General features: G+C 47.4%; 1 protein-coding gene across 1 annotated transcript in view; it reads right to left on the bottom strand.

Annotated features, from left to right (window-relative positions):
- Positions 1-18195, bottom strand: part of SLC6A1 (solute carrier family 6 member 1) — a 59902-nt gene extending 41707 nt beyond the window's left edge. The window contains exon 1 of the mRNA XM_058844901.1: positions 18092-18195. The gene's annotated coding sequence lies outside the window, so the exon portion shown is untranslated. The remainder of the gene's footprint in view (positions 1-18091) is intronic.
- Positions 18196-18907: the final 712 nt, after the last annotated feature.

Raw genomic sequence — 18907 nt, 5'->3', positions numbered from 1 at the left:
TTGGGAAGGGAGGCACTCAGAAGGCTCAGGACTGTCCCCAAACAAATCCTGACCTATATAATAGAATGGGTTTTGTTTGCTGAGGCGTGAGCAGATCCCACTGCGCTGCTTCAAGTGAACAGGCCAAAGCCATGGATGGAATTATGCCTGCTTATGCTGCTGGGAAGTTCTGCTCTTTGCACAGCATTCACTGAGGTGTAAAACGAGGACTTAATGTTACTTGCTTGGACTCATTTCAAAAGCAATTGCTGCACCTGTTCATACCAAGGCACAAAGTTCTCTCTTTTTTATATTTTTCCTTTATTTTTTTTTTTTTAACCAGAGCCCAACACCACTGGGTTCCTGGACTGAAAATAATAACATACATCTTTTATCTAATAACCCTGGACTGAAATAATAACACTATCTTTTATCATACTCCACATATTCTTTACTAATCGCCTCCTTTCCAAAGTGCATTTTCCCCAAAGAAATCAAAATAAAAATTGGTTTCTGCCTATTAGACAATAAACAATTCCTTGGCTCTCCAGAAGAACGGAAATCTTTCAGAATTGCACAATATTGAGCTCCAACAACACACCCCAGCTCCTCTGGAGCTTCATCTTCCAGGTATTAACCAGCCAACGGGGACTCCTCAAGAATGATGCCCATTATAGCTAATTCCATACCCTCTGAACACAGTAAAATACAAAATGAGGTTTCTCCACAGAAAAATCTCAGTTCTTACCTGCGTGGCACAGACTGAGTGAGGAGTTCTCCCCCGTGGCTGAGCTCTAAGGCAATCTGAAGCAGCAATGCACCTTCTCCAAACACCCTGCCAGACTGCAGGGATGGTGCAAACGGGGCCCTTGGCTCTGGGAAGCTGTGAATATCCTCAGCCTCTGCTGGGAGCCTCTCTTACTTTGAAGGAAAAGGGAATTTCACTAAAGGGAGAGGGTTTTAACCTAAACAAACAAACGGTGCACTGTGGTATAATGTTATTGCAATAAGGAGAGAAATCTTCATCTCCCTGTAGCTACAAATATTTGTGTGCTTGGAAGAAGCAGAGCAAGTGAGAGATGTGCTTAATTTATTGATTTATTGCTGTTTGTAAGCCAGTCAAGTGCAGACAGACAGCCCAACCCAGCTCACACAGCTCCTGTATGAGCCTGATGAGCTCCAGAGGCTCTTCCCAAATCTCCTGCGAGGTGCACTGTGACTTTTAGAGATGTCCATCACCTCTAAAGGTGGCCCACAGATCCTGGGGGGAGCCAGGCTCATGGAGGCAGCTGCTGTGGATGAAGATTTCCATCAGGGAAGGCAGAATAAATCCTCCTGCCTTTACTTATTTATTTATTTGTTTGCTTGTTTTTTAAATTGGGCATATAGGCTCCAAATACTGTTTCTTCCCGGTGTAAACATTGGCTGAAGTGGGAGGCTGCATTCAGATATCTCCAATTTTGCACTTCCATCATTCCCATCTTCAAACCACAGGACATTTACGTTTTGTTACCAGCACAAGTATCAAACTCTCCCAATAATCCTGAAGGGATAATGACACTCAGGGCAAAGCTTACTTAAGAAGGCAAAACCTCATCACACTTCAGCAGGGCCAATGCTATTTGCACATTTCTATAGCATTCTGTTCCTTCAGGTTTGTTCAGGATGAGCAAACTTATGGAATTCACAGTAATTCACTGCCTGCCTCAATGAGAGACAAGGAGGAAGCTGAGGAAAGCTGGGTTCTCTTGAGCTTTGGAAGCACTTGTGGGTATCAAGTGGTCAAATTAAACAGAGAGAAAAAAAAACAGCAGTGGGAGGATTATTGTTTTAAAACATTCTATGGAATGGACATAGCTATGGGAATATGACATAGCAAATATTTATATGTAATTCAGAATGCATTAATAAAAGCTCACCATTGGATTATATTAAATAGTATGGCTGAATGTTTCAAAAACACAGACCTGTGCATTTCAGTGGGATTGAGGTGTCTATCAAATGTCCTATGTCTTAGGCTCCATTTAATTCATACAGCTTGAAAATGATGCATCATGCTACCAAAAGCACTTAAAAAAACAGAAACCCAAGCCCAGCATTATCATGAGGAACCATTTTTATTGTACACCAATGGAATCTCCCTGCTCAGCTGATCACTGTCAGAAGCACAGACGTGTGCATTTCAGTGGGATTGAGGCGTCTGTCTTCCTTAGACTCCTAAGAAAAATTAAACCCCCCTATGCTGATGGATTCGTGCCTAGTTTGGGTCAGAAATACGAGGTTTAATTATGTTTTGGTCTGATGGCTGGCTCAGACTAGGGAGGGAAAGATGTGGATGGGGGCAGGAGAGGGGTTACAGCTGCCAATCACACCCACAAATAGCAGCACCATTTTTAAGATCCATCAGGCCAGAGCCTGAAGCCTTTTATCAGCCAAGAAATTCCCATTACCTGTGAGTGCTCCCCACAAGGCAGCTCTCCACACCTGGCACAGTTCAGCTCCTGAATACAAACCCCTGAATTTAACTCTCCCAGCATTCTGTTCCTATCATGCACCACGTCCTCCAGCGCTTGCAGCAGCTCTTTTTAGGGCTCATCACGGCGAGATGACAAAGTGTCAGCTCCCAGCTCCCCTTGAAGATCCCCCTCCCTGTGAAGATGCCAATCTGAGATCCCACGAGCTCGTGTTCTATCACATGTCAGGAGCCAGAAACAACAGCCTGGAGGGTGCCTCTCCCCCCCTCCACTCCTGTAAACAAAGGAACTCTTTATTCCTGGAGTAGTAGATCTCGCAGGAAAGCTGTGAATCCTGACTGCTACATGGCACACAGAACTCCTGCTCCTGCTGAGCAGAGCTCCTACAAATAAACCCTGCTGCTGCTGGAGAGATTTATTTGCAAGGCAGTTTAGACACCCTCACACACAATTCATTCTGAGTGATCCCAGAGATGGAATTTCACTCTGGTTTAAAGGAGGCTGACACCATGACACAAACAAAATCTAGAGCCTTGTTTTAAATTGGATGGAGTTTATTTTAATTTGCTGTTCCAGAACTGGAAACATTTTGTGGAAGCAGCGTTGACATTAAGTAGCTGGAGCTGAATTCAAACTGCAAGGAGAATAAATGGAAGCAGCATTCTTTTGTGATTCCCATCCTCCAGAGAGAACAATGACCAATTCAGCTTTCCTGGGGAAAATAAGGATCCTCCCACACAAAAAATCACAGCAGTCCAGCTGCCACCCAGTCCACATTTTATGCTCCCCATCGCCATCTAAAAGCACAGAACTGCATTGTCCACTGCTGGAAGGGTATCCAGGCCAGTGGAGCTATGGCTTTCTGCAAAGACCCCATTCCTCTCTCTTCCAGCTGCCCAAATTCAGCTCCAAGAGCTTCCTCTCATTTCCAGCAGCTGTTTGCAAACCCTCCATCTTGAATACCATAGAGAAAAACCTGCTGTACAACAAACATTCCAGCTCAGAATAAAGCTTAGAACAGCCCTTTGCAATCAATTCATGCACAAACACTGCAAATTACCTTTAAAAAACAACAGAACAGACAAAGCAGTGTGCTCTTAACCAGCCCAAGGCAGCAGAAAAGACCAAGGGGATGTGACAAATCCAGAGACTGGCTTTCCCTAGGAGCCATCCCAGCACAACCACAGGTAACAGCAGCCCAGCAGAGCAGAGGACAGCCATGGAAATCTCCTGCCAGCAGCCTTTCTCTGCAGGAACACACCAGTCCAGCCCTGATGGACGAGAGGAGCTGCAGACAGATGTTCCTTTTGCTCTCACACACGAGACAAGGCTGCCACATGTGCCAGATGCTAAACTGAGCAATCTCTCGTGTCCCAGCGCTGCTTCTGAAGCAACAGTTCTTAGAGGCTTTGCTCTTTGCCTGGTTTGTTTGGGGTTTTTAGGATGGTTAAAGCATTCTGTGGAGTTTGTTTTTTGCTTGTTTATGCTCCTAAGCCAGAAGCAAGCAGTGAGCAGACTGAGGTGTAGGAGACGCTTCAGGGTGGACGGTCTGAGACACGGCAGAGACCTCTATAATCAAGTTGGGTGTTAGGAGTTTATTTCAGGGCGTGGGATAGAGAGAGAGAGAGAGAGACAGAGAGAGAGAGACAGAGAGAGAGACAGAGAGAGACAGAGAGAGAGACAGAGAGAGAGAGAGCTCTGCTATGAGCCAGCAGATAGAGCCCAAAGCAGGCTCAGAGGGAACAATACAAAAGGGGGTAAAATATGAATACATGAGCTCAAGACTTAAGATTGTTAAGAGAGTGACAGAACAGAAGTGAGAGAGCTGGGAAAAAGAGCAGCAAGTGTAGAAAGAGTGAGGCAAGAGGGCTAAGAGAGCGTAGCAAGAGAGTAGCAAGAGCGAGAGTTCTCTTTTACAATTACTTATATAATCTATACATTTGAATATTCTATTCCTTTACTAACCAATCTTTCTAAGTATACTAATACAGTAACATTTGGGTGTGACCTATAGAAATCGCTGCTTTTGCATATTTTTAGTTATCTCAGGGTCCTTCAGACCATTCCTTATGAGGCTGGGGAGAGGGGTCTCAGATTGGTTTTATTGGGGGACAGAATGTGTTCTGGCATACCAGCCCGGTTACTTTGAATTATTCAAACCATGCTTTCATTCGTATTTCTTCCTTAGCCTTTCTGGCTACAGAGTCATATTTATAATTCCTCTCTAATTCTACCTTCCCAACACTGAGGTACTGCAAGCTGAGGTTGCTCGCTGCTGCTGTTCAAACTCTTCAGCTGCAAACTCCTCTCTTGGACCTGGCTCCCAAACCCTGCACCTGCTGGGGAGAGCTGGATTTCGTGGAGCAGAACGTCTTGTTTCCAAAAAATAGCACACCAAGTGGAACAAAATGGTGCATGAGGGCAAAAAAATGCCCTGGTTTAGGCTCCTTGGCCGTTCTTTAATCCCAAAGGATGCAAGAGGGAGCAGCCACTCCTTCAGGACCAGGCAGCAAATATTTCTGCACTGCTGCCAAAACTCCTGTGAGCAGCCAAGGCAGGCAGGGAGGGTGGCCTTGATGGTTCCCATCTGCTTCCCATCTGAACTCCCCTCACTGTGGCCATTCCTTTGCAGAGTTAATGATTTCTGTGTTCCTGTCCCCCAGGGAAGTGCCACTGGCACATCTCTGGGCACTTACAGCAATTTTCCCTCAGTCTGCACACCTCAGTCACCCCCAGGGAGAAACCTGTCCAGAAACCTGCCCAGAAACCTGCCCAGAAACCTGCCCAGAAACCTGTCCAGAAACCTATCCAGAAACCTGTCCAGAAACCTGCCCAGAAACCTGTCCAGAAACCTGCCCAGAAACCTGTCCAGAAACCTATCCAGAAACCTGCCCAGAAACCTGTCTAGAAACCTGCCCAGAAACCTATCCAGAAACCTGCCCAGGAACCTGTCCAGAAACCTGTCCAGAAACCTGCCCAGAAACCTGCCCAGAAACCTGTCCAGAAACCTGTCCAGAAACCTGCCCAGAAACCTGCCCAGAAACCTATCCAGAAACCTATCCAGGAACCTGTCCAGAAACCTGTCTAGAAACCTGCCCAGAAACCTATCCAGAAACCTGTCCAGAAACCTGTCCAGAAACCTGTCCAGAAACCTGCCCAGAAACCTATCCAGAAACCTGTCCAGAAACCTGTCCAGAAACCTGTCCAGAAACCTGCCCAGGAACCTGTCCAGAAACCTATCCAGAAACCTATCCAGAAACCTATCCAGAAACCTATCCAGAAACCTGCCCAGGAACCTGCCCAGAAACCTGCCCAGAAACCTGCCCACTTTTATTCTGCTTGCTTTACTATCTGTTTATCATCACCAGTGTGGTTTTTGGATTGTCTGCATGGATGGAGGGACCAGCTCATTTTGACATGAACTCTATTATCTATGATTGATCCTCACAATATGTTGTGGCCAAAATTAAGCTACATGAGCTTTGGAGGGAGCCTGAATACAAAGAATTTCAAACAACATCTGTACCACCTTGAAAGAAGGCAGATTATTGCCCTGCCCCTCCATTTCACCTTAAACATCAGCACATCTATAAATGAAAATAATTCACCTGTGGCCACAACACAGGTGGATTTTAGCCACCAGGCAATCACATATTTACCTGCTGTGCCTCAGGCACCTCTCAGCAATCCTTTTTTTAACCTCTTGAAGCAAATCCCGACACAAGCAGCTCTGTCCTTGCAGTGCAATCCTGTTGAGGTTTTCTACAACTTCAAAAAGAGTGGTCAAAGGGAAATTTAGTGATCTCATGACAGGAACAACAATCTCTTGAAGGGTTTGCTCAGCACGTGTGTGTTCCTTAGAAATAAAATGGCTTTTGTGTTGCCCAGAAGACAAGGCAGCAAGTTCTTATATAAAGAACAAAAGAAACTAAATGGGGTTGCCTTTCTAGCACTGTCAGTGCTGGCACAGATGTGAGCTGCACATAACAGCACGTGTGGCTTTTTTTTTTTTAAATAGACTTAAAAAAACTATCTAGGAAATTTTGGGACACATTTAAAGGCCCATCTAAGCATTTTCCAGGGGCATATTTGTCCATGACTAAACTGCTTTGGCTAAGATATAGAGGTAAAATAAAGGACATTCTTGGAGAATTTTCATTTGAACCCCCCCATCCCCAAGACACTACCTCCATCAGGTACCCATACACTTTTATGTAATCTGCATAAAGACAGGAGCCAGGCTATCATGCTGAAGCTCAATTTGCAATATGAAAAGGTATAAAGCTGTAATAAATCCCACCAGCCACAGTTCAGCTCCCTCCTGTGGGAGGAATCACACTGAGACAAATCCAAATGTTCCATGGCCTCTCCAAATTGCTTTCCAACGATGTCCTTGAGCACCTCCGATTCTTTATTATTTCCATCAAACCCAATTTCCACTGGAACTACCCCAGCAGTTTATCATCACTCTATAAACCTGTCAAGTGCCTTGGAGACCCCTGGCAACAGCTTTTGTCACTCTGGTGCCTCCCTGGAAACTCTTGTTGTGTAAAAGCAAAATCATCCCGATGCTCAGTGGGAATTGATATCTTCAGAGTGGATGGATGCAAATGTGGGAGAACAATCCTCCCCAGGAGCAGCCCTGCCTCTGTGGCAGCACAGCCATCCATCTCCTCCTCCAGCCAGCCGTGCAGATGAGATCCTCCCACGTGTCCATGCACTGGCAGGCAAAGCTGCCTCCTCTGGAAGGCTGCTGTGAGCACCTCAGAAGGGAATTCTGAGGGATAAACCACAGCCAGCCCCCTTTGCTGTGTTTGAGATGCAGCAAAACCCTCCCTGTGCTGCTCAGGGGAGGGACCAGGGCTCCAGGGGCAGATTCACAACCAGACTCCTCTTGGCCTATCCAAGGCACACACTCGGCTCCCTTCCCTGCTGTTTTCTCCAAAAATCTCCCTCCTTGTTCCCCCCTCAGCACCACAGGCTGATCACTGGCACAAGATTGTGTTCAGGCCAGCAAGCAGAGCCTCTGTGGGTTTGGGGAGGGGGCAGCAGCCACATTTTTTCTCACACCTGCTCTCCTAAAGCTTGGCCAGCCACAGGGAGATAATTCACTTTATAATCCCAGTTTTAGTGCAGTGAACAGGGTGGGATTACAGAATGTTGTGCATCACACCCCAGCAATCAGCAGGAGCTCTCAGGGTCATGGGAGTTCAGCCAAGAGAGGGGTCAGGAGGAAGGGGAGCATTTGGTGACTGGATGGTTTTCCATGGAACAGCAGCACCAGATTCCCTGTCTTCCACCTGGCTTTGGTATTTATCCCCTCAAAGTCTGCTTTTTCAGAGAAATGGCAGTTGAGAAGACATCATAGAGTAAACTTAGTCCCTTGTTTTATCAAATGTAGCACCACTTTGGTATGGAAAATTCCTGGATGCAGAGCAATAGCCTGACAGACATCAGTCCCATAAAACCCCACAAAACCCCACAAAACCCCACAAAACCCCACAAAACCCCAGAGGCACTCAGCCAGGCTGCTGTGTGTGGTTATAGACATTTCTGCTTGTCCCCACACTCAAAGCTGAGCTTTCTTTAAGATGCTGCTAGTCCAGGACCAGCCCGGATAGCCCAAGGACAAAGGAGTGACAATCAGTGGCTGTGCTCCTGCTGCAGGGTGTCTCAGAACCACCTTGTCACCTCGTTTTGGTGACAAACCTCTCCCAGCTGGGTGCACAGCCTGGGTCAGAGCAAAAGCCACAGCTGACATTCAGTCTGTTCACTTGGAGCCCAACTGGAGAACTTCATAACCCCAGAAATCATCTTAAACACTGCCAGGTGAGGGCAGGAGCCTCCCTGGCCCAGGAAAGGGGCAGTACACACGATTTCACACACACAGATGATGGTGAGATGAGGATTTGCACATTTCCAGGCAAACCTGGCCAGTTGACCCCTGCCAGCTGGCAGAAATCCCAGTCCTGCTGGAGGGATGGATCACAGGACACGGGAGGCACTGCCCCACACCAGCTCTCACTCAGGCAGCAGATATCCTACTGATAGCTAAAGCCATGCCTAATGTCCAAGCTCATTAGTTAGTTCACTTCCTAAATCCAAAATAGATTTTGGTTTTAAAAAAACACTAAGGTTTTCACCAGCAAAATTATTCCATAAACTCAGAAAACATTAAAGCATTAAAAAAACCAACGAACCAAAAATCCCAACCAACTGAAAAAACCCTAATGGCCTTAATTAAACATATCAAAGTCCACTAGTGTGTTTAGGTGCTCTAAAATATAACTTTCTCTACATTACAGAGCAGGTGTCCTGGCTATCAAAAGATGTCTTAAATGAGATCTCAGTTTGTACAAAATCCCCAGAGGTCCAGAGGAGTTGATCCCATGCAATCAGATTTTGGAATTGGCAATAACACTGGGAACTCTGCTGGGATGTGGTGGCAGGATTTAAACCCCAAACCAGCAGGAGAGAATAAACTGGGTGGCTCTGAGCACCACATTGGGCATGACCTGTCCTGAAGAACAAAGTCACACAAACCTGCAAATCTTGCCCAGAGGGCACAACAGCCTAGAATTTCTAAATCTGTCCTCCCAGACACATTTCTGACAAGTAACACCTCAGATACTTTTTAAGTTCACCATCTCTGCCTCAAGATAAGAATGTTATTAGAGCTGCCACAGAAAACCTCTCTAATTCACATTTCCTAAAGGCCCAGTACTTTTAGGGCTGATCCAGATGACACCAGGAGGTTCAAACAGCATGAGGCAGGCATGAAAGAATACAGATAATTTCCCAAAACCTGCTAAGGTCAATAATTACACAACATTTTCTCTAACAGGTGGCCAATTGCCAGCAATCCTGCTGAAGCCAAACAAGAGTTTGTGGCATCACCCTTCCCAGGGGGAAAACATGAGAAGGACAGGAATTTAATTTGCATTACCTCATCTGCACAATCCTCCCGAGCAACAGTGGCCCCAGCTGCCTCTTGCCAAGTAGATAAATCACTGAGAAAGTTTTGCTGGTTTTTGTCACTGAGGATCTGGGCTAGAGGAGCAATAATTAGAGTTTCTTTGTCATTCCAGGAGCCAGAACTTCAGGCTGCAAAATTTCAGCAGAACCAGTCCTGCTTCGTTCATTTTTATGCAAGAATCCGAATCTCACCTAAAAAACAGGACCAAGTGTGATCTTCCTCACAGAGAATTCCCCCAAGTTCAAACATTCATGTTTTACCTTGCCCCAAATGAAAACCTTCATGTTTTATTTTCCCTCAAGTTCAAACCTTCATGTTTTACCTTGCTCCAAATGCAAATCTTCCTGTTTTACCTTTACCTTGGGGAAATGGCCAATACTGCCATAATAATAATAATAATAATAATAATAATAATAATAATAATAATAATAATAATAATAATAATAATAATGTTTGGCTGCCAATGAGCTGATGTTTTTTGATCCCATTGTTTTGCACAGCTCTGGCACTCATTAGACTCAAGCTGGGACAAAAATGAACGTTGCAGTGCTACCAAGAGGAGCAATGAAGGGACACAGAGGGGAACTGTGACACTGTGCAGGTGTCCAGTAGACATCACCCAGGTGAGAGTTCATCTTCCTGGGGTGTTTTATTGTCACTTTGATCAGGGCACTGCCCTGGAGCTCCTCAGTGCCAGCTCCTCATTAACTGCAGTTCAACACCCAGGACTCTCTGAGCTCCACAAGGAAAGGCTGTGACCCTGATAATTCCCCCCAGGAATTCCTGCCCCTTCTCCTCCCATGCCATGCAAAATCCAGCTCTGCTCAGAGGAGGAAATTCTCCCTGGCCCCAGCCCAGCCGATGAGCTGCTCTGCCTTGCCAGGTGGAACACCCGGCACAAAGCCCGGCGCTTCCAAGGAATCCAGGAACCCTCAAATCAATATTCAGCACAGCTCCCTGCACCGCAGCAGTTACATTATCTTGTGTGGCACATGCACCGTTCCCATGGCAACCAGCATCCTTCATCCAGCTCCATTATTTCGGCTGTTTGAGGCTCTCAGAATCTCTGGTGCCCAAGCCACGGCTCAGAGCTACTTTGTGCTAATCAGCCTCAAGAGCAGATACAAGAAGAAAAGAAGAAAACGCAGCAAAGTCTGGTTTTTCTAATCTATCAGCAACGTGGAAAGCAAGAAGTGGCATGGGAAATACAGTTCCAGCAGCTGAGGGGAAGGGACTCTTATGTAACCACCTTCATTAGGCGAGACTAACGTGCTGCAAATCCACCCCAGCCTTTTAATTCCACAAATTGAACAGCCTGCTCATCCAGTTTGTTCACCAGGAACGGCTTTGTAATAGGTGTTAGGAAATCAAATCTCCCTGCACATCTATTGGAACATTAATGCCTCTATAACTGATATCACACAGGTCCTTAGCTTGAAAAAGGGCTCAGCCTGTAAGCACCAGCAGCACGGCCCAGGAAAATAATTTGATTTTGACCTTTTTACGATGCCTGCTATTAAAGTTTTAAAGGGCTATTATCAAAATCTATAATCTTTATAGTATAATCTATATTTGCTTGATATAAACTGTCCCTAGATACCTTAAGCAAGCTCTATCAATAACACCATTTCTTTTTTTTTTTTTTTTTTGGCATTTAAGCATTTCCACATCAAAGCATTACAGCAGCCTCATTATGCTCTGCACAGCTTAATACAAACTTTCTCTTAGTCACCAACCAGGGAATTTCAGGCAGAAAATAAATAACCTCAATTATTAAAACGACCCTTGACAAATCATCCCTAAGTTGCCAGCCCGGGGTTTATCCCTAGGAAATACACATGGGTCAGTAGGAACACACACAAATGCTTTGAAGTTGGAGGGTTTGGAGGCTCTTAAAAAGAGATGTTGAAATAAATAAATAAAGCACTGTGCCAGAAAATGTCCTTACAAGTGACAAAGGAGACTGACAGACTGCTGAATTAAGCTGAGCTTAAATGTGCTCAGCACCTGTTGGGAAGAGCTGGAATTCTCTGAGCGTCCTGAGCAGCATCTCTGACAGCCACGTTCCCTGTCAGGGCAGCTCTGGGGTCTTCTGGAGGTGAGCAAGGTCAAAAGCAGGGTCAGCCACCCCCACTGGGAGCAGGGAGATGGAGCAGCTGTGTCCCTCTCACCACCCCCATCCCTCCCCAGAGCACCCAGGCAGCACCAAAGCCCAAATTCCTGGTTTCTCATGGATTCAAACAGGGCTGGCTGAGGAGGGAGCCATCCTCCTCCCCTCTCCAGCCCCAAAGCAAACATTCCAGCCCCAGCAGAGGGGTCCTGGCAGGTCCTGCTCTCCCAGGCTGGGGAGCTGACACCACACCCTGAACACAACTTTCAAGCAGAAGCAACAAACACTGAAAAAACTTCTCCAGGAAACAAGACCCAGCAAAAGCCCTTTCACCACTGGCTCGTGGCTGTGTCAAGCACTGGATGGGCTCCCACAAGATTTCAGTGGTTTCACTCTGGAGCTCTGAAGGCACGCTGCTCCTCAGCCCTGGGACAGATTGGGAATTCTGCTCATGTTCCACAGCCAGCGAAATCAATGGAATTAAATTCAGGCCATTTGTACCATTTAAGCGCACAGAGAGGCTTAACATATTTAATCATATAGCTTGCTTCCATTAAATAATTTGCCAGAGGAAAAAGGATGGAATTTTCCATCCACACTTTCCCTTTGGAACGTGCATCACAAGCTTGCTCCGTTTTTCCTGCTCATGGGATGGAGAAACTCTCTTGATTGACCCAGGAATGCTTAAACTGCTCTCCCTTTTTGTGTGCTCTAACCCAGGGGTGGCTGCTTCCTTCCAGCAGCCTCCTGTGCATGACCAGCCAGGGATGCTAAAATGGGAATAAAACGGGATTGGGAGGTGAAGGAAGCAGCACACGCAGCTGAGGGAGATGACATTGTGTTACCCTGAAGCCCATCTGCTAAGCCAGAGAGGATCTAGCACACAAGAGCAGCAGGATCCTTGAGGAATGATATATTTTTTCAGAGATGTTCAAACCCTGTTCAAATAATCCCAGTTAATTTTAATTTCGGAAGGTTAGATAGTCCTCAGAATTTTCTCTAATTGCATATTCCTCAGAATAGACTCCTCTGCTTGCTCTGTAATCAAATCATAATTAAAGCATCTGTGTCGTTTTATCCATCCCTTCCTGCTATTTGTAGCGTTTGCAGAAGGCAACAAAGATGCAGAATGCAAAATTTCCAGCACCGAGGCTGGGCAGCAGCAGAGCAATAATGGGGATTTGTGTGCTGTGACTGCCTGAGTGTCTCCTTAGGCTTTGCTGGCCTCTAAAAACAGCCCAGGAGGAGAGGAACACCAAACAGTGCTCCCCTTGTTGTGGCCACCACTGGAGGCTGTGTTTTATTCCTGGGATCCCTGGTTTTAACCAGCTCCTTTCACCCCGGGGGGAGGCAGAGGGGGCTGCACTTCAGGGAGGTGTTAAACAGCAATATCACCTCGGCAGAAGAGAGGATTTTCTCTTTGGGCACCTGGAAAGTTGTCAGATGAGTCTCCCCTCATCCAGGGGAAAAAAAAATGAGTCTCCAGATGGGTCTCCACTGCTTTCCAGCCAGGAAAAAAAACCCCAAACTAAAGCAACCAACAGCAAAGCAATTCCCTGGGCTTTATCACAGAACTCAGAGTAACTAATTGGATTATTGGTGGTACCCTTTGCCTTCCAGAGCATCTTAGGAGTCATAATTCAGATGAAAAGTGTTTCCACAAACTTTTCACTGACTGCTGTGAAGGGATGAAAACACAGAGCAAACCTCTCTGGGAAAAGAGTTTGCAGTTTGAGTTTTGTCTGCCTTACTTCAGAAAGACAGGGGGAGAAAAAAAAAATCATAATTCCTTTCATAAGCAGAGTCCAGGATCAGACTGGGAGAATTTCCTTAGGAATTTGTAGTTTGTATTAAAAGGAACACATTGATTGGTAAATGAAAGCATCGATTTTTCAAAAGAAAATTTTGGGATGTATTTAGGCCCCACTAACACGACTTTTTCTTCCATCCTAGATTTTAGCCTTGTTATACAATTTTGTAACGCTACAGAACGAATCTCAGCTCTGTAGGCATCACTTGATAAACTCCTGAATACAACTGGCATAGAAAGCACTGATTTTTCACTCTATGTTTTTCATTGTAGCATTTTTCCAGTGAAACATTAAAATTATTGTTATTTTGCACAGGAAAGATTCCATTTACACAAACCTTACTCTAAGCACTTCAGACTAAAATCAGCGCTGAGTTTGCTCTTAACATCACTTTCCTTCCAAAATATGATTTAAAGATCAAAACTGGAACTGAATCAAAACTTTCCATCTTAACAATTCACTGTAGGAATCATTTTTGAATAACTTCTATTTTTGGACAACGAATCCTTTCAGAACCGACTTTGAGTGGAAAAGAAATTATGGAAAAATTGACACCTCAGGTTGCTTAATTTAAGTTTTAAATAGAATTTTCATGGCTACTGGATAATGTTAGCTACAATATCTGTGGTGATTTTATTCATTTCAGGGGGTGTTTTATTTCATTGGGATTGCTGCAGATCCCTGGGATTGCTCCAGATTATTGGGATGAGATTGGTGCAGATCCCTGGGATTGCTGTGGATTATTGGGATTGCTGTGGATTATTGGAATGGGATTGGTGCAGATCTTTGGGATTGCTGCAGATTATTGGTACAGATCCCTGGGATTGCTGCAGATCCATGGAATTGGTGGAGATCATTGGGATTGCTGCAAATCCCTGGGATTGCTGCAGATTATTGGGATTGGTGCAGATCCCTGGGATTATTAATTATTTTTCTTCCTAGTTTAGAAGGCACAAATCCTGCCCATGTCCTGTCAGATTTTCCTCCATCAATAAAGAAGATCCAGCTGTGGATGAATTTACTTATCACACATTTCAAACATCCAGCTGCCAGTCTTGCCCCCACAAAAGGCTCACCCAGGTGGTCTGTGGAGCTGTTCTAGATATTATTTTCCCCTCCAGGATGTACATTTACAAAGCAAAGAAAGGCAATGCAGTCATGCAGCTGGTGTCTGGTTCTGTCCTCACGCAGAGCTGAGGATGGAGCAGGAGTTGGGGCTGAAACGCTGGCTCTGCTCACCCTGACAGTCACAGCACTGAAAGCAGGGGGGCAAAACGGCCCAGTCAGGTTCTGAAGCAGATTCATTGTGGTTTACAAACCTCAGGATTGAGTTTCTGGTTGCTGTTGGCACAAGCAGAGACCCAGTGCCCGCTCGGGGCTCTGCGGAGGCTCTGCGCGAGCCGAGCCCGTGTGTGTGTGTGAGCTCTGAGCACGGCCCTGGCCCGCTCTGGCACCTGCTCAGAGAGCCCAGGGACGCTGCAGCATCACCCCTGCCCTGCCAGCTGCGAGTTGCTCTGCTTTATGTAACAAAGGTGGCACCTCATCCCAGGCACAAGCACGCCAATGGCACCGCTGACCCTCCAACGTGCACTTGCAAGGCACAGATTTATCCCCAAGTCCAAACTCATTTCTCCTCTCCAACGTTCAAGGCAGGCGCGAGTTAGAAGAAATCATGGGAAAGGAGAATATCCTAAGATAACTTGAAAAGAAATTGTCACCAAGGATTCTCTTCAGAGATAATATTTTTATTTTTTTTTTTCCAAATCACTTGTTCGTAGTTGAGTCATCCCAGAATCTAAAGCTTGTGGAAATTTGTCACTGCGTGTAGTACGAGGAGTGCAGAACTCTTACAGCTTATTTAGAAATTTCCCTTTTGCATCTGGAGCTTGGATTGCACTTACAGGGTGAATAGATTCAAACACACAGCCAAAAACATCCTCCCCCACCACCTTCCCACTCGTTCCCACTCCTCATGTTCAATTACTACTCTGCTAGACTTAATAGTGCCATCAACACTGCAGCTCTTGAGCAGGAATAAAATCAGCAATCAGCGCCTTCAGTAAATACATGAACACCAACTCATCCACGCTAACAAATCATTGTTTACTTCTGAAATATGCTTTAGCAACCCACCATATTCATCAGGCAAGTGAGACTGGTCTGTGCAGCCCCTGAATGTTCTGAGACAGGCTCAGCTTTTCTCTTTACCAAACAGAGCTGCACCTTCCACAAAACAAAAGGAAATTGCTTTGTTTCTCCCTTTCCCACGTGTGAAGCAGGAGGGTTTGCACACCTAAAATATACACTGCCCTGTCTGGAATCTTTCAGACCCACTGTCTGTGGAGAAATTCATGATCACAAAGCTACTGAGGAGGAAAACACCTAAAATTCACGCAGCCCATGCTCATCTGGACTCACACAATAAAAAGCAAATGTGAAAACCAGCAGTCCTTGCTGATGGTCAGCAAATGACACCGTTTGTGCCTTTAACCTCGGGAGAAAGCAAAGCCATCGATTCCATACACATTCCACACACTCTCAAGGTTTAAAACTCTCTTACAAGGAGTTCCCTGCCATGGCAGTGTTGCCATTAAAATCCTTCAAACTTACCAATTATGTCGCCTAATTAGAAAGATAAATAACTTCTGAGCTGTCTTCAGTACCGTTCAATACCATTCTCAACATGGCAATTCCTGACAGATTTCATGCATTTACCATTAGAACTGAGATTTATTTTGGCAGCTGAAACAGCTCCTGTTTTCTGTGTGCCCCCTGCAGCACCTCCAGCACTCAGACTCACACACATAAAGTGACTTGATCCTCTTTGAAACCCGAGCCTCGTTCGCACCTGCACACGAATTTGGTAAGTCCGAGCTTTAAATCACTGCCCTCCATATCCAGAGCTCCACATTTGAAACACAAGCTGCCAAGTTCCTCAGCTTTTGAAAAGACCAGGAGCAGGCACTGTCCCTTTAATGTTCCACCTCGTCTCCAAAAGAAACGTCTTTTTACTAGAGCTCAGTGTGATTCATTGGAATTTGCCAGGCAGGTCAGGAAATCCCCTGAAGCAGAGGAAGAATATTAAAGAGATGGGACATGTATATCAAATCTCATTACTGTTCTCTTCTGAGAATCAATCAGGTGAAAGGATGTGATGATGTCATTATGACATCATTGACTTTGGGATTAGCAATTCAGAGCTACTTAGCAACCAAAGCTGTCCAATACAGAAGTAAGAGATCCAGTGGAAGATGTTATCATCTGACCCACTTACTGCAAGATAAATATTTGCCAATCCTGGATTCGAGACTTTGTAAGAGATGTAAAAACTTACAAACAGCTTCGTTCCGTGTGCAGAATATTTGAAATCAAACCTCCCCCCTGAACCTTTTCTGAACCTTGCATGAATATCCGAGCATATTCTTTACCCCCTAACAGCTCACATCCATGTTCCCTTTCAGACGTCTTCTTCCTCACCTTCCCATAAATCTAAACCCTAAAAACTGTCAAAAAAAACCCCTGTGCTAAACAGACTTTATTATTTTAAGAACTACAAGCTCTATCAGAAACTCAAACCTCGTATAGTCAAGGGAGACTAATATAATTGCATCAAAATGCAAGCTTAGAAAGCATGCTTATTTCATTAAAGCAAGCTGGAAAATATCCAGCTGATGAGCTCCGGTATCCGTCAGAAATTTCAACCAAAATAAAAAAGAAAAAGCTTTGTGCTTGAAAAAAGAATTGGTCACGCTACTTCTGTGGCTATTTCTGGGACCTGAAAGGGTTTGATGCCCGGAATCTATGGCTGACCTGATTTTCTTTAAAGTTCACTCGTCTCCGTTGAAAATACAGTTTTAAACGAGCTCTAAAGCAACCGAGCGAAGCTCTCAGACGCACCGAAATTATAACTAAAGCCTTAAATCCATTACCAACAAGCCAGAAAGGAGCGCTGGGCTGACACTTCGTGTTTCCCCAGCCGCGCTCCGCCAGGGGCGAGCGGAGCATCGGGACGCGTTTGAGGAGCAAACGAAAGAAAATAAACCACTCCGCCTTCTGCAAATAACTTTTATTATCGGGGCGAGCCCGCTCCAGCTTTGCACGGCTCCGAGAGCCCCGCGCTGCCGGGAGCGCCCGTGGAGCCCGCGGAGCCCCGGCCCCCGCACCGCCGGCTCTGCCGCCCGCACGGAGCTCACGGGCACCGCCGGAGGCTCCGCAGAGCCCGGCACGGCTGCCCGAGCCCCCGAGCGCAGCATCAGAGCCTCCCCGAGCTCCCACAGCCGGCAACAGGCGGCCGCTCCCGGCCACCGCCGCTCCGCTCCCCGCGGCTGAGGAGCCGCCGGCTCAGCCTCCATCCCCCGGGGGCGGCTTCATCCCCCTCTGAGCCCCGGCAGCATCCCCGCATCCCTACATCCCGCAGCATTTCCTGCATCCCACAGCATTCCTGCATCCCACAGCATCCCGCGGCATCCCCGCATCCCTGCATCCCACAGCATCCCTGCATCCCGCAGCATCCCGCGGCATCCCCGCATCCCACAGCAGCCCCGCAACCCTCAGCATCCCTCAGCACCTCCGCATCCCCTCATCCCCGCATCCCACAGCATCCCCGCATCCCACAGCATTCCTGCATTCCCCAGCATTCCCGCATCCCGCAGCATCCCCGCATCCCGGGCTCGGGTACCGCGCGTTTCCCCGCGGGGCTCGGGCACGGGCAGGGCTCCGCGGCCAAAGGCGCACAGCCTACCTGCCGCCGCGGCCGAGGAGGAGGAGGAAGAGGAGCTGGAGGTGCCGCTGCCGCCGCCGCCCGTCCCGAGCCACCGGCGCTGCCCTCCCCGAGCGATATTAATGTTCATTTAAAGCTCGGCGCCCGCCGCTCCGCCGCGCCCTCCCCGCACGGCAGCGCCCGAGCGGGCTGGGGGCCGGGCCCGCACCGCCCCCGCCCGCCCCCGGACCGCCCCTCGGGACCGCCGGGTCCCCCCGGGGCTGGCAGAGCCCCCTCGGCACCGCCGGGTCCCCCCGGGGCTGGTGGATCCCCCTGGGGCCAGCAGATCCCCCTCAGGGCTGGTGGATCCCCTGGGGTCAGCAGATCCCCCTCAGGGCTGGTGGATCCCCTGGGGTCAGCAGATCCCCCTCAGGGCTGGTGGATCCCCCTGGGGCCAGCAGATCCCCCTCAGGGCTGGTGGATCCTCCTGGGGCCAGCAGATCCCCCTCAGGGCTGGTGGATCCTTTGGGGCCAGCAGATCCCCCTCAGGGCTGGTGGATCCCTGGGGCTAGCAGATCCCCCTCAGGGCTGGTGGATCCTTTGGGACCAGCAGATCCCCCTCAGGGCTGGTGGATCCTTTGGGACCAGCAGATCCCCCTCAGGGCTGGTGGATCCTTTGGGACCAGCAGATCCCCCTCAGGGCTGGTGGCAGGCTCAGTCCCCGTGTCGCAGGGTGAGGGGACACCTGTGAGCAGCTCACCCCTTTCCCCTCATCCTCCTCTGGATGTTCTGGGCTGACCCAATCCAGGGATCTGTTGCCCTCAGCTGGTTCCCCCTGGCCCCAGTGAACCAGAGCTG

Source organism: Poecile atricapillus, chromosome 9, assembly GCF_030490865.1.
Source record: "Poecile atricapillus isolate bPoeAtr1 chromosome 9, bPoeAtr1.hap1, whole genome shotgun sequence".
Classification (NCBI taxonomy): domain Eukaryota; kingdom Metazoa; phylum Chordata; class Aves; order Passeriformes; family Paridae; genus Poecile; species Poecile atricapillus.
The sequence above is the reverse complement of the archived record's forward strand: the minus strand, read 5'-3'. Positions and strand labels throughout refer to the sequence as shown.